At 33.9% G+C, this 13960-nt stretch overlaps 1 protein-coding gene across 10 annotated transcripts in view; it reads right to left on the minus strand.

Annotated features, from left to right (window-relative positions):
- Positions 1-609: 609 nt before the first annotated feature.
- The window catches only part of LOC123679072 (dipeptidyl peptidase 4), a 362978-nt gene continuing 349627 nt past the window's right edge, over positions 610-13960 (minus strand). For all 10 annotated transcript variants that reach the window (XM_045616439.1, XM_045616441.1, XM_045616438.1 and 7 more), the window contains 2 exons: positions 13336-13622; positions 610-1036 (listed from right to left, as the gene is read on the minus strand). The gene's annotated coding sequence lies outside the window, so the exon portion shown is untranslated. The remainder of the gene's footprint in view (positions 1037-13335; positions 13623-13960) is intronic.

Below are 13960 nucleotides of genomic sequence, written 5' to 3' on the forward strand. Positions count from 1 at the left end.
CCCTTTGGTATGCTCACATCCCTTAGGGGGCTCTCTTACAGAGTAGAAATGCTGCCTTAAGTTATTTCACTCAGAAATTGAATTCATTAAATATGAATTAACACATTATTCGGAAAAACACAGGTCCACGTTTACAATTAATCGAAAATTCTAGATATTCAATAGCTAATAAAATAATGATGCGAAGTGTGCTATTATTTCAAATGAACTTGTTTGAAAGAGTATCAATCCTAGATTCTGAGGAAAATTTAACTTTTCGAAAATTCGATGTACAGGGTGTTTCACAAGATGTGGAATAAAGAATATAATTTTCTCAGTCCGAACCTGCGATATCGACAAGTCATCAGGTGCAAATGTTAGGCATTGGTCTATACTCAATCCCCTCAAATTTTCATGAAGATCCATGCAGGCGTTCAAAAGTTATGCCGATTGAAAGTTTTTGATAAAATAAATAAAACAGCCCGTATTTCTGAAACGAATATAGCTAGAGCATATTTCGACACTGATTCAGACTCACCAAAATGCCCCACATCTGCTCTGGAAGCCTGTACAATCATTCGTGAAACACCCTGTATAATAGACCCATCTCATTGATAATAAAGAATTATCTCTTGACTTATTCGGATTCATTAAAATTAAGACAACAAGAGCAATACAAATTTCCACAGATATAAGAGAGTACTCACTGTAAAATAACCAATCTGCGATGGGACTGACTGCAACACCACACTTATAAACCTTTTGTTGGTTCCCTAATCCAAGAACCATAGTGGTAACGTATCCACCGTAACCCCATCCCCACAAACCCACACGAGTCTTGTCCAAATATTTGTACTTTTCGAACAGATACTGTAAAACTGACATTTGGTCTTGAACTTCTACACCACCGAGCTGGTGGTATAAGGCTTTGTCACTGAGTCCACAAGCACCTCTAACGTCTAATTTCACGTAAACTACATCACTGTGGCTGGACATGTACGTCCCCCAGTCCACTTCGTATTCGTCAGTCACTGATTTGCTGCCTGGCCTGCCATTACTGAAGCAAAAAATAAAAATTAGGCAAGTTCTCTTTTCTGGACTAAAATTAAATTAAATTGACTCTCCTTCTTTGGAGTCCATTTCATTGACTTTTGGTTTATTAGTCCAGTAGACAAATACAAAAAAGGTGAGTCTGCTGGTAAAAATTCCGAACTTAATGATACTTCTACAGGTTGTTCGGGGGTGTTGTGGGATGACTCTGTCAAGTTATCCAAGGACCATGTGCTTACTTGAGGGCGGCCGAAAAACCTCAACATTTCCGGCCTTTTTTCAGTTTTTTGCTCATAACCTCTGAACTAAGTAGTTTTCGAGCAAAACTTTCATTGTTAAAGTTGTAGATCATTAAATTCCCCACAATTTTGTATTCACAAACTTTTTCGTAAACCTAATATATATATATAGATTTGTTTGACCGCTTATACAGACCCGAATCGATATACTCTACCGACTTTTCAGTCCAAAACTGACGTTGTCAGACCCGACTCCGGGACTGGTAGCGTTTAACCATATATTCTTGATCAGGGACGTTCGGGGATGCCAGGGATAAATTTTCAGCCGGGTGTGAAAAATCGGTGAAACATCATAATATATACAGAAAACTTCAGGGTTCGGCCAGTGCGAGGGCGCTTATATCGAGAGTAACACGCTGTATATAATTGATATATTCGATCGACTACTCCAGACCCTAAATATGACAACGCTGTAGATTGTATATAAACTTAAACCTCACACTCCACACTGCTTATACAAACCCGGTATATAGGACCGACGTCGATAGAAATCATTTTTTATTTGTTCTTATAGAGCTCGTAAATCGGATATTCCATTTTTCTGAAATATACATCTAAAAACCATACGATTTGAAGCTTATACAAACCCGGTACATTGAATCGACGTCATGAGAATTGGATAGTGATCCTTTCGATTATGAACCTAGCAGTCATACTTGAAGAATTTATTAAAACTAATAGTATTTTTCCATAGGTAGTCGTTGTGATAAATGCTTTCTTTTAGAGAACTTGGAATTCTGCTTAAGGGAACAGAGATACATGAAAAATTTTATGAGTGGTACAAATTTTCTTATTAACTTGAATGAAACGCATACGTGAACGTAAGAGGTTCTTTCATATACATTTTTTTTAAATCTGTCCCAAACGTAAAAATCCGAAGTTGATGGAGCTGTACTTCTCACTGGGCACGAAACAGGTTCTGTCATATGTATCCTTCGATAAGGAAGCAATTCGTTCAAAAATATACCAACGTTGGGCCTAGAGCATGCGGAACACTCATTCTATTGAAAAATGATTTCACGCCTATCAATCAACGAAACTTCCAGAAAAGAAGTTTCATATCTGTTTCCGAAAATTCTTCATAATTTTCCTGCCTATGATTGCACGAAACTAGTGAATGCGGAACTTTCTCTTGAGAAAAAAAGAAGTAAATTCGCCAGATTCGAAAATATTTCTGGCAAATCAAAAGTTGCATGCCAAACATACTATTCAACCTCAAAGCGAAATAATTATCGAATTGGGATCAACGTGGAAAATGAAGACGAAAAATGAACTAAGGTAGAAAATCTTTTAAGAATCAAAAGAACTTCAAATTGAGGGTTATCAATAAATATGACTCAAACGACCGCAAATGAGTCATACCAACTTATTCTCCACGGTTCAAGTCTTATTTGGAATCATCCTGTATAGAACTTGAGTTATTGTGTAGTGCAGCATGTTTTTCTGCTTGTTACAGGAGAGCCGCATGCGATCATTTTTCTCCAAAGACTTTGATCTTCGGATTTTGAAAAAAAAAAATTATCAAGCAATTGAATTCGAATATTTGATGAGTAATTGTCGTTCGAAATCGATTCTGTCGGGCGCAGACATGATGAGTATAGAATCAAGTTTAATGATTTATGACTAACTATGATATAACCTTATTTTATATTGTTTTGTATAAACAATGAAAATATTATATAAATGAACCGAATAAAAACCATGCTTAACAATCGAAACTATGTTGGAAATGATGGCCAATCATAAAAAGAACGGTTTGAATTCAATCAATTAGGAGTGTTAAGGAAGAATACAATAGATTGGTATAGTGTTATGAGGAGATATTGAACGTTTTCTGTGAAATTCATAGGAATATCGAAACTAAAAAGAATGAATCAAAATAAAATCATTGATATAAATGTTATATCGATAACTGGAATGATCTAATTCTTAGTTACAACTAGTTGAATAAAATAAATATTCTTAGAATTTGTCTCAGAACTGAAATCATCTGGAAAAATAAGAATGTGTGAGTGAAATAGATATTGTGAGCGGGTACTTGATTGAAAAATTCATTGAAAATATAATTATAATAAAAACTGAAAATATCAAATAACTGCAAGTCTGCAAATAAGGTTTAAAAATAACAAAACAAAAATAAAATGAATACTTTTCAGTCTCAAACAAATATTTTCAATTACACTCTATTTTTGCTAGTATTTTTTATATACCAGGATTTTAATTCGAACTCGGGCATCATTCTGGAAACTTGGCGAATGCATGGAAATGAATTCCATACATACATGTTTTCTAGGAGGATTCTTATTCCTTACATGATTCTTGAAGTGTATTAGTACTAATTGCTTCTCCTCTCCTGACCTTATATGGCGTTTTACTTCTTTGAGTGATCACGTCAGTTGATGAGCCTTGAAATATAAGTATCAAATATAAGATTTCTGGGCTTTTCACGGCCATTATCTGAAACAGAACCTATATAAAACATTTAATATTCCTGCATATTGAGAAGGTGTACACTCTGTTTGTGAGGTGCGAATCAAATTTTGCCTCAGATATAAACATTAATTATTGAACTGTTCAAAATAATCATCATTCGTTTTTCATTACAATAAATATTGGAAGTCATAACACAAACATGTATTTTGTTAGATGTAAATCAGAAAAATTTCTATGGAAAATAACAATTCTTTTTCTTTCTAAACATATATAACACTAAATGTAAATTATTCATCAAACTTAAAGAATCATCGAAAGTTTTACTTTCACATGGCAAATGACTTATTGAAATCTGTGGACTTCAGATAAGGGAAATTGTCCGTGGCCACCAAGATTTACTATCGTTAGATTTGTTCCTTTGGTCAAATTCAAAGAGTATCATTCATCAGTTGAAAAATTTCGAAATAAATTATCCGGCACTGCTAAATTCAGAGAACTTGGTGGCCACCGAATATATCTGAAGTTCACAGATTATAATGGATAGGCTTTAGGGTGACTTGCTATGTGGAACTGAATTTTTTGATTATTTATATAGTTGGATGAGCAATTTATATTCCATGTTATCATTATGAAAAGGAAATAAAAAGCGATTTCATTTCTCATAGAAATTTTTTCGATTAACATTCAAAAACCACAATATTGTATCACATCTATAATAACTAACAGCAATAAAAAATGATTACACGAATAGATTCTACTGAAAAAAGCTCCTGTAGAATGTTTTTGTTTCATTACTATAGTACCAATGATAAGAATGGTATGGGAACTTTTCTTTATACTCCATTTTCAACTTTCTTTGTGTAGCTTGAAAACAGATATACAGAAGGGCAGACCAAGAAACAGATGAATGGACGGACATACAGACGTACGAAAAGATAATCAGACATACGGATGGAATGTCATACATACATACAGACAAACAGGCATATGGACGGAAGGACAGACAATGAATTTGACTTATGATTTTTCATCAGGGATTCGCAACTCTATCGTTTCAGATAATTTTCGGCTTAACATTCGAAAACGAAAACTTTCCTCGAAAAACGAGTGCGCAAGTACTATTTTTCTAATCTTTAACATTCTGTGTGATTCGAATTAGGAATGCATGTATGAGGTTCTAAGAAAAAATTAAAATTTTCTTGGTTAGGAATAACTTTCGATATACTTACATAATCTCCCAATCTATAATGATGACCCATCGATGCACATTGCTTATGAACCTCTCTTTCAAAGTCGATACCTACAGAACAGATTATCAGTTGTTTCATAATTTGTATCACTAAAATTAGCGAGGCAATAATGAGTTATTGCTTCGAACAATATCATAATCTAAAGAAATTGTCTCATGGAGTATTCATAATCTATTCTATTTAAAAATATAATAATAATTTTTACTATGCAGTTGCTGCGCGCGGACATTGTTCCTTCACATCTCAACACAACTCATACCAATTAAACGATACCACAATAACACAAAAATTTCGAGCCCTTTTGTATATCAAATAAACAAGATCGGACCCAAATGCGAGAACGCCCCACTCTGTATATAATTGTTATGGTCAATCAACGTCTCCATTCCCTCAATGTGGTTGACCGCAGATGAAAGGCAACGATTTCAATATTAGATATTTTATGTTATCCGTATATAAACCTAAAACTAACACTTGGCTACTTATACAAGCCAGGTAAAAACAGCCGTCGTCATGAGAAATGCTCATTTCGAATTTTCTGTACCCAGATCGAAAATGAAATATTTAAACTATTTGCATTATATGCATGTGATGTATGTAAGGAAGTGAAACGACTTCATGATTTGATTCTTGTATGAAAATTAGAAGGAGTAGTTCAATTATTTTTCGAAATCAGCCTCATTTCCAAGATACATTCCGTACAGCTCTAATAGTGTGTTGGCGAGTTTATGGTTATTGATATTTGTAACTGCTCTGAATAAACATCGAATACAATTACTCTACACAATGTTCGAAATTATTTTTGTGAAGATGATATTTCAGACATATAATCAGACTTTGGAAAAGAATATCGAAAGAGTAGAGTAGATACTTTTTTGAAATAAATCGATGCTTACGAGTATATCTGACCACTTTCAATACAGACACACGAAATCTTAGAATATTTCATTCTATGGTGCACTAACTCATTGATATGAAATGAGAAGAAGAATTTTTTCGAATGACCAACAATTTTTCATTCTCATAAGATTTTGATGGAACAAAGCGTAGATGTTGTTTGTTGTTGTGAAATAGATAAATTAATCACTTTATTTCCATATACAGTTGATACTCCTTCTAATTTTCATACAAGAATCAAATCATGAAGTCATTTTCCTTCCTTACATACATCACCTTCATATAATGTAAATAGCTTAAATATATGATTTACGAGCTGCGTACAGAAAATTCCAAAAGAGTATTTCTCATGACGACGCCCGTATTTACTGGGCTTGTATAAGTAGCCAAGTGTTACTTTCAGGTCCATATACAGAAAAGATGAAATATCTAATGTAGAAATAGTTGCCTTTTATTTTCGGCTCACCACATTGAGGGACTGGAGACGTTGATTGACCATAATAATTATATACAGAGTGGGGCGTTCTCGCATGTCGAGTTCGATCTTGATTATTCGATATAAAAAGGGCGCGAAATGTTCGTGTTATTGTAGCATCGTTTAATTGGTATAAGTCGTGTTGAGAAGAGAAGGAACAATGTCCGCGCGCAGCAACTGCATAGTAAAAATTGCGACAGGAATGGGTATTATTATTATTACATTTTTTTATAGAATAGATTCTGATTACTCCATGAGACAATTTCATTAGTTCATAATATTGTTTGAAGCAATAACTTATCATTTTCTCACTAATTTTAGTGATACAAATTATGAATCAACTGAAATCTATTCTGCAGGTATCGACATTGAAAGAGAGGTTCATTGAAATAAGCAATGTGCACCGATGATCTAATATTGAAATCGTTGCCTCTCATCTGCGGTCAACCACATTGAGGGAATGGAGACGTTGATTGACCATAACAATGATATACAGAGTGGGGCGTTCTCGTATTTGGGTCCGATCTTGTTTATTCGATATACAAAAGGGCTCGAAATTTTCGTGTTATTGTGGTATCGTTTAATTGGTATGAGTTGTGTTGAGATATGAAGGAACAATGTCCGCGCGCAGCAACTGCATAGTAAAAATTGCGACAGGAATGGGTATTATTATTATTACATTTTTTTATAGAATAGATTATGATTACTCCATGAGACAATTTCTTTAGATTATGATATTGTTCGAAGCAATAACTCATTATTGCCTCACTAATTTTAGTGATACAAAGTATGAAACAACTGATAATCTGTTCTGTAGGTATCGACTTTGAAAGAGAGGTTCATTTAAATAAGCAATGTGCATCGATGGGTCATCATCACAGATTGGAAGATAGTGTTAATATATTTAAAGTTATTCCTAGCCAAGAGTATTTTAATTTTTCCCTAGGACCCCATACATGCATTTCTAATTCGAATTACACAGAATGTTAAAGATGAGAAAAATAGTTCTTGCGCTTCGAGGAAAGTTTTCGTTTTCGCATAATAAGCCGAAAATTATCTGAAACAATAGAGTTTCGACTCCCGGATGAAAAATCATAGGTCAAATTCTTTGTCTGTCCTTCCGTCTGTATGCCTATTTGTCTGTATGTAAATTCATAGATCTTGGTGCCCACCGACAATTCACATTATCTGAAGTCCACAGATTTTAATATGATATTTGACATGTGAAAGTAAAACTTTCGATAATTTTTGAAGTTTGATGAATAATTAATATTAAGTGTTTTATATGTTTCAGACGGAAAAAAATCAATTAGCATAGAAATTTTTCAGATTTACATCTGAAAAAACACACGATTGTATAATGATTTCAAAACTTAATTGCAACGAAAAATAAATGATGACTATTTTGAGCAGTTCAATAGTTAATTTCTGTTTTATATCTGAGGCCAAATATGATTTGTTCCTCACAAACAGAGTGTACCGGGTGGGCAAATTTCGATGTTTTAGCACTACAACTTTCAAACCTGAGGTGATAGACAAAATCTGATACCCTATACTCGGTCTCTTTTTCTGAGAAAATAGCAAGAGTTGTATTCATTTTTGGCCACCTGCTTTTATTTTCGAGTTATAAACGAAAATTGGAAAAATGGCGATATCGAAAAACTTTTATATTTCCGCTAATACTGATGCTAGAGCCCCGAAATTAAAACATTATACAGGCACTTTTTTACGTAGAATCCAGTTATGTTTCTTCAAAGGGGAACACTAAATTTCTGTGTCATTTCTTGAAAGCTTAATTTTTCCTGATTTCAAAAGTATATAACATTGTGTGGTTTGAATCAAAATAAATAACAGAAAATCGTCAAAAATCTTTTTTTAACTAAGAGTCTCAATATTTAACTTCAATTTTGGGTCGAAGCTTCGTAATTATTGACCCTTTTGAAAAAACAAGACCGCTACTGGATTTTACGTGAAAAAGTGCCTCGATAATGTTTCAATTTCAGAGCTCTATCTTCAGTATTTTCCCAATTTTCGCTTATAACTCGAAAACAAAAGAAGGTGGCCAAAAATGAATACTACTCTTGTTACTTTCTCAGAAAAAGAGACCGAGAATCGGTATGAGATTTTGTCTATGTCTAATGGTTCAAAAGTTGTAGTGCTAAAACATCGAAATTTGCCCACCCTGTACACCTATTGAAGTAGGCAGGAATATTAAATGTTTTATATAGGTTCTGTTTGAGATAATGGCAGTGAAAGCCCAGAATGTTTCAAAAAAAATCTAATATTTGATACTTATATTCCAAGGTTCTTCAACTGACGTGGTCACTTAAAGTGAAGAAGTAAAACAGAAACGTCATATATGGCCAGGAGAGGAGAAGAATTTAGTACTTCAAACACTTTGAGAATCATGTAAAGAATAAGAAGCCTCCCAGAAAACATAAATGTATGGAATTCATTTCCACGCATTCACCAAGTTTCCAGAATGATGACTAAGTTAGAATTTAAATCCTAGTATATATAGAATTCCAGCAAAATAGATTGTTAATAAAAATATTTCATGGAGACTGAAAAGTATTAATTATATTTTCAGTGAGTTTTTTAATCAAGTACCCGATCACAATATCTATTTCACTCACATATTCTAATTTTTCCAGATGATTTCAGTTCTGAGACAAATTCTAAGAATGTTTATCGTATTCAATTTAGTTGTAACTAAGGAGTATTAGTATTAAACTTATTATAAATTAACAAAATCATAATATCTATTTTGCCATCCTTGATGTTTTCTCGCTATAATGGTCGATCAAATACAACTCATCTCACAAAAGTTTCGCTGTGCTCTCATCAAACACAAGAACTCATAACCAAAATTTCAGATAACTTATTTCATCACCTAACTCCAGATTCAGACATAATATAATCGTGATTGGTGGATATATTGTAAGATATCGATATTTTCTGAATTCAATTACAATCGTTTGAGATCATTTCTACTCGATATTCGAAAATTACGGACATTCTAACAAATTTTCATTCATTCAAAGTAACAGTTGAGATTATTCAATAAACATATTTCATGAAATAGCTGAACCATGCGAAAAATGCAATATTATCTTGATTTTTTCAGTTCTCAACGCCACTTATACAATTATAACAAAATGGTATATCGAATAGACGCGATAAGACCCTGTGATCTGACAACACCGCTGGGATCGACAAGGTGGGCTGTACATGTCAGTCGAGTATATGTGGGAATGAAAAGTCGGCGGAACGTGACGGGTCTCAAAAAGAGAACAGAATATATAACTTTCTTGAATGAAAAAAAATTTTTCCCCTCTATGGATGCCTAAGGAGTTATATTTTCAAACAGCTGATTTTTCACATATACACTCCAAGAAAACACTCGGATCACATGGGTCTGAGGTAGCCTGCCAAGTATAACGGGACTGAATACGTCTGTTGGATAAATATATATATATATATATATATATATATATATATATATATATTGATATATTGATATAGTCGATCAAATTAATATTCCAGTAGTCAAAGCAAAAAAGGTAGGGTCTGCTGAAAAAAATTCCGAACTTGATGAAACTTCTACAGATTGTTCGGGAGTATTGTGGGATGAGTAATGCAACAAATGGACCCTGTGCTAACTTGAGGAGGGCCGAAAACCCTAACATTTTTGGACCTTTTTCGGGTTATACACAATCATTATTTTCAATTGATTCTTGGTTATTATTTATTGATTTTACCCAGTTGATCTGAATATTAAGGTTCAAAATAATTATGGATTGATAGGAATTTACAGTAAAGTGCCACGATAACATTGAAATATCTACTCTTCACATAAATAAATAAATAAATAAATAAATAAATAATAAATAATAATTTTATTTCAAGGAATCCTCAAGATAACAGAGATCAAATGAAATAGACGTCACAAAAAAATATAACTACAAGAGTTTAGTAGCTTCAAAGTATTCGCTCAGCGAATATGGCTCAATATTTATAAGAGAGTTTTTCAGTCTTTTTTTGAACACATTAAGGTTACATGAAATTCTTAAATTACTAGGAAGTGCATTGAACAATTTTATGCACATGTGAGATGGATGTTTTTCCGTCACTGATAATCTGTGAATTGGATAGTGTAGATTTTCTGATCTGGTTCTATAATTATGATGAGTTGTATGTACTTCAAACACTTCTCTATGTTTGAAAAAAAATACTAAACACTCAAATATATATAAAGCGTACAGAGTCAAAATACCGTTCTTTTTGAACACCCCTCTACAAGACTTTCTAAATGACATATGATACATAATCCTAACAATTTTTTTTTTAACTCTGAAAATTACATCTACCGCAGAACTACTGCCCCAGAAAATTAATCCATACCTCATAATCGACTCAGCATTTGCGAAATATACAATCATTAATTCTTTTTTACTTATATACTTTGACAATGTTCTTATGCCAAAACTAATCTTACTGAGTTTAATTCATAAGTTCCTACTCAATGTGGTCGTACCATTTCAAAAATCTATCAACATGTAGACCCAAAAATTTTGTTGATTTTTCTATTACTACAATTCTATTTCCGAGCTGTAAGGTGTCATCCAGATCTCTACGCGATTTATCAGTACTGAAAATTAATGCTGCAGTTTTATCTTCATTTATTTTAAGTTTATTGGAGCAGAGCCAATTTTTAATTATTGTGAAAATTCCATCAGCTTTCTCCTTTAGAACAAAAAAGTCTCACCTTGTAATAATACGTTTGTATCATCCACAAAGCAAGTAATAATAATTAAAAGGTATTCAACCAATATACACAGATCATTTACATATAGAATAAATAATAACGGGCCCAGTACACTACCCTGAGGTACTCCTGTTTCAACTTTTGTGAACTCTGATTCAGATAACACACCTTCTACTGTTATAACAACTTTTTGATGGCGACCTCCAAACATAGGCTTTTAGTCGAAGCTACCTCCCCCCTCCACCTTCCTATGTTCAATATGTCGATATTGATGAGTAATTACTATAATTACCATAGCACGGCTGGTAATTGTTAGTTAGAGGGTCAAAACCTTTGTTTTTTGTCAATTTTTGGCTTTTTGAGAAAATTCCTCTAATTTTGATTTATGGAGATGATAATGTTTTTGAAGAAAAACTCGCGGAAGCTGGAAAACTAGCGGCTGCTTTTGAGATAGATTAAGGTTTTTCTCTATTATATACTGTAAGACGAAAGTATTAAATTGTTCGATTATGAACACACGGATGAGGCACCTCAAGATCCAAAAATCGCTTTTAAAATAAATTTCTCTTTAACATAATTGATCAAACACTAAGTTCCTTAAAGTTTTTTGTTTTATTGTGATATTCTTAAAATAAATGACGAATATCTATCAAAATGCTGTCATGCTCTTCAACAAAAGCTAACTGATCAGGAAAAAAAGAAGCTGACGTGAAAGAAAATGATTCATTCAACGAGATAAAAGCCCTAATATTGTTTTCATTATCTGGAGCGTCAAATCCTCTTGAAATTCTACAATATATTTTTGAAAATACTCTAACTTTTTCTCTACCGAATCTTAGAATCCTTCTCACTTTACCAGTGTCTGTTGCTTCTGGTGAGAGATCATTCACTAAATCAAAAATGATTAAATCTATTTGAAGTCTACCATGTCATAAGAAAGATTTTCTGGTTTGGCAATCTCAGATATCTTCTTCTTAGTACGCCGTCTCCTAACGAAGGTTGGCGATCCATCTGGCAATCAAAACTCTGGATGTAGCTGCTCTATATCTCAGATATAGAGCAAGAGATACTCGATAAAATTGATTGATTGATAATATAAAAGAATTTGCAGCAGCCAAATCTAGAAAAACATCCATTCAATTTCTGAATTGATGCTAAATAAATGATTATGCCTTTATGAATAATTTATAGAAGAATACAGCTTAATTTTTGAAACATACATTTGAATAGTATTATGAAGCAACTGACACCATAAAGTTTTTAAGGCAATAAAGGTTGCTGATAGATTTTCAACCATTCTACACTGAATTCTTAACAAAATTTGAAAAAATATTTTTTTTCTCCACCTCCCCCCTTTAAGAGGCGCTAATAGTAATTTACGTAACAAATCCGGAAAATAGGGATTTTTTGGACGAATAGACAAAATTCCAGGAGGAGCGTAAGTGAGTCCTTGAAGTCTGTGAGTCCAAAAAAACCATTTTCGGGCGTGTTGCGTACAATATTTTTTCGGCAACCATTTAATTTTACACTATCGCTGCTGCTTTCCATATTTCATTGCGATTGCGATCAAATAACTAGCAAATTTTTGACAACTAATTTCATATGAACTGTCAGCCGTTATCTCGGTTGCTATGGATTCTATGATTCTTTTCCGGCCTAGTCCGGGAAGTACGTACTTTCCGGACTAGGCCGGGAAATGCTACTTTCTCAGAGAAAAAGCGTCCGGGAAGTGCTCACTTCCCGGACGCTTTTTGCCGAAAAAATATGTTCCGCACGCGGGCGTTGATGTCCCTTGCGCGGGCCCTGACTGTATCTCAATTGACATTGGGTTTACGAAAAAGTCTGTGAATACAAAATGGTAAAGAATGGTCTTCAACTTTGAAAATGAAAGTTCTGGTCGAAAACTACTTAGTTTGGAAATTGAGCAAAAAACTGAAAATTGTCCGAAAATGTTGAGGTGCTTCGGCCCTCCTCAAGTTAGAACAGGGTCCTCGTATTGGATAACTAACTTTACAGAGTCATGCCACAGCACCCTCGAACAACCTGTAGAAGTTTCATTAAGTTCGGAATTTTTTCCAGGTAAAATTTATTTATCCACTGGACTATATATTCTTCATTTTTTTTGAGATATTTCGATTTCTCATAAATTAGAAAGTCTTTGAATTGGTGTTACATTTTACTCACACTTCAACAAGAACAGGATAAGCAGCATCTCTCAGTTCTTCCCGCCAACTTGGGGGTAGCAGCATTTGTACCTGCGCTCTATTCCCCTGGGGAAGTGGGACTTCCAAGAACTTCTGCTTGGGCAGGACTAGTTCTTGCAAACGTGGAAGATGTGTGATTCTAGTATCGTACAGCACCTTCAACAGACGGTGGGACGTCGCGTTATGAACGCCTGCTAATGGAAGACCTGGCCCTTCGCACTGAAGGACATAGTAGGAATGGCTGGAAGAATCTGTACGAGGGCTAACCTGAAGATGTGAACGTTTATTACAATATGAAATATTTCGGATTCACATTGAGTTCTGTATTTTACATTCAGAATATTCATTCTGAGATAACCTTTAGTTTACGAATAGGCAACACTGTCTACAGTGTTAAACACAAATAAAGATTGCGTGAATAAGGTTCTGGTTATGTAAAACTTAAGCTCAGTGCCATATCTAGGGCGTGGCAAAGGTGGCACTTGCCACGGGCGCAAAGCCCACAGGGGCGCCCAAAAATATCAAAAGAAAACAATATTGGAGCTCCAGGCGCAATAGTTCGAAAGATCGGTTTTCATTTTTATATGTATATACGCCTCGCAAAG

Source organism: Harmonia axyridis, chromosome 4, assembly GCF_914767665.1.
Source record: "Harmonia axyridis chromosome 4, icHarAxyr1.1, whole genome shotgun sequence".
Taxonomy (NCBI): Eukaryota; Metazoa; Arthropoda; class Insecta; order Coleoptera; family Coccinellidae; genus Harmonia; species Harmonia axyridis.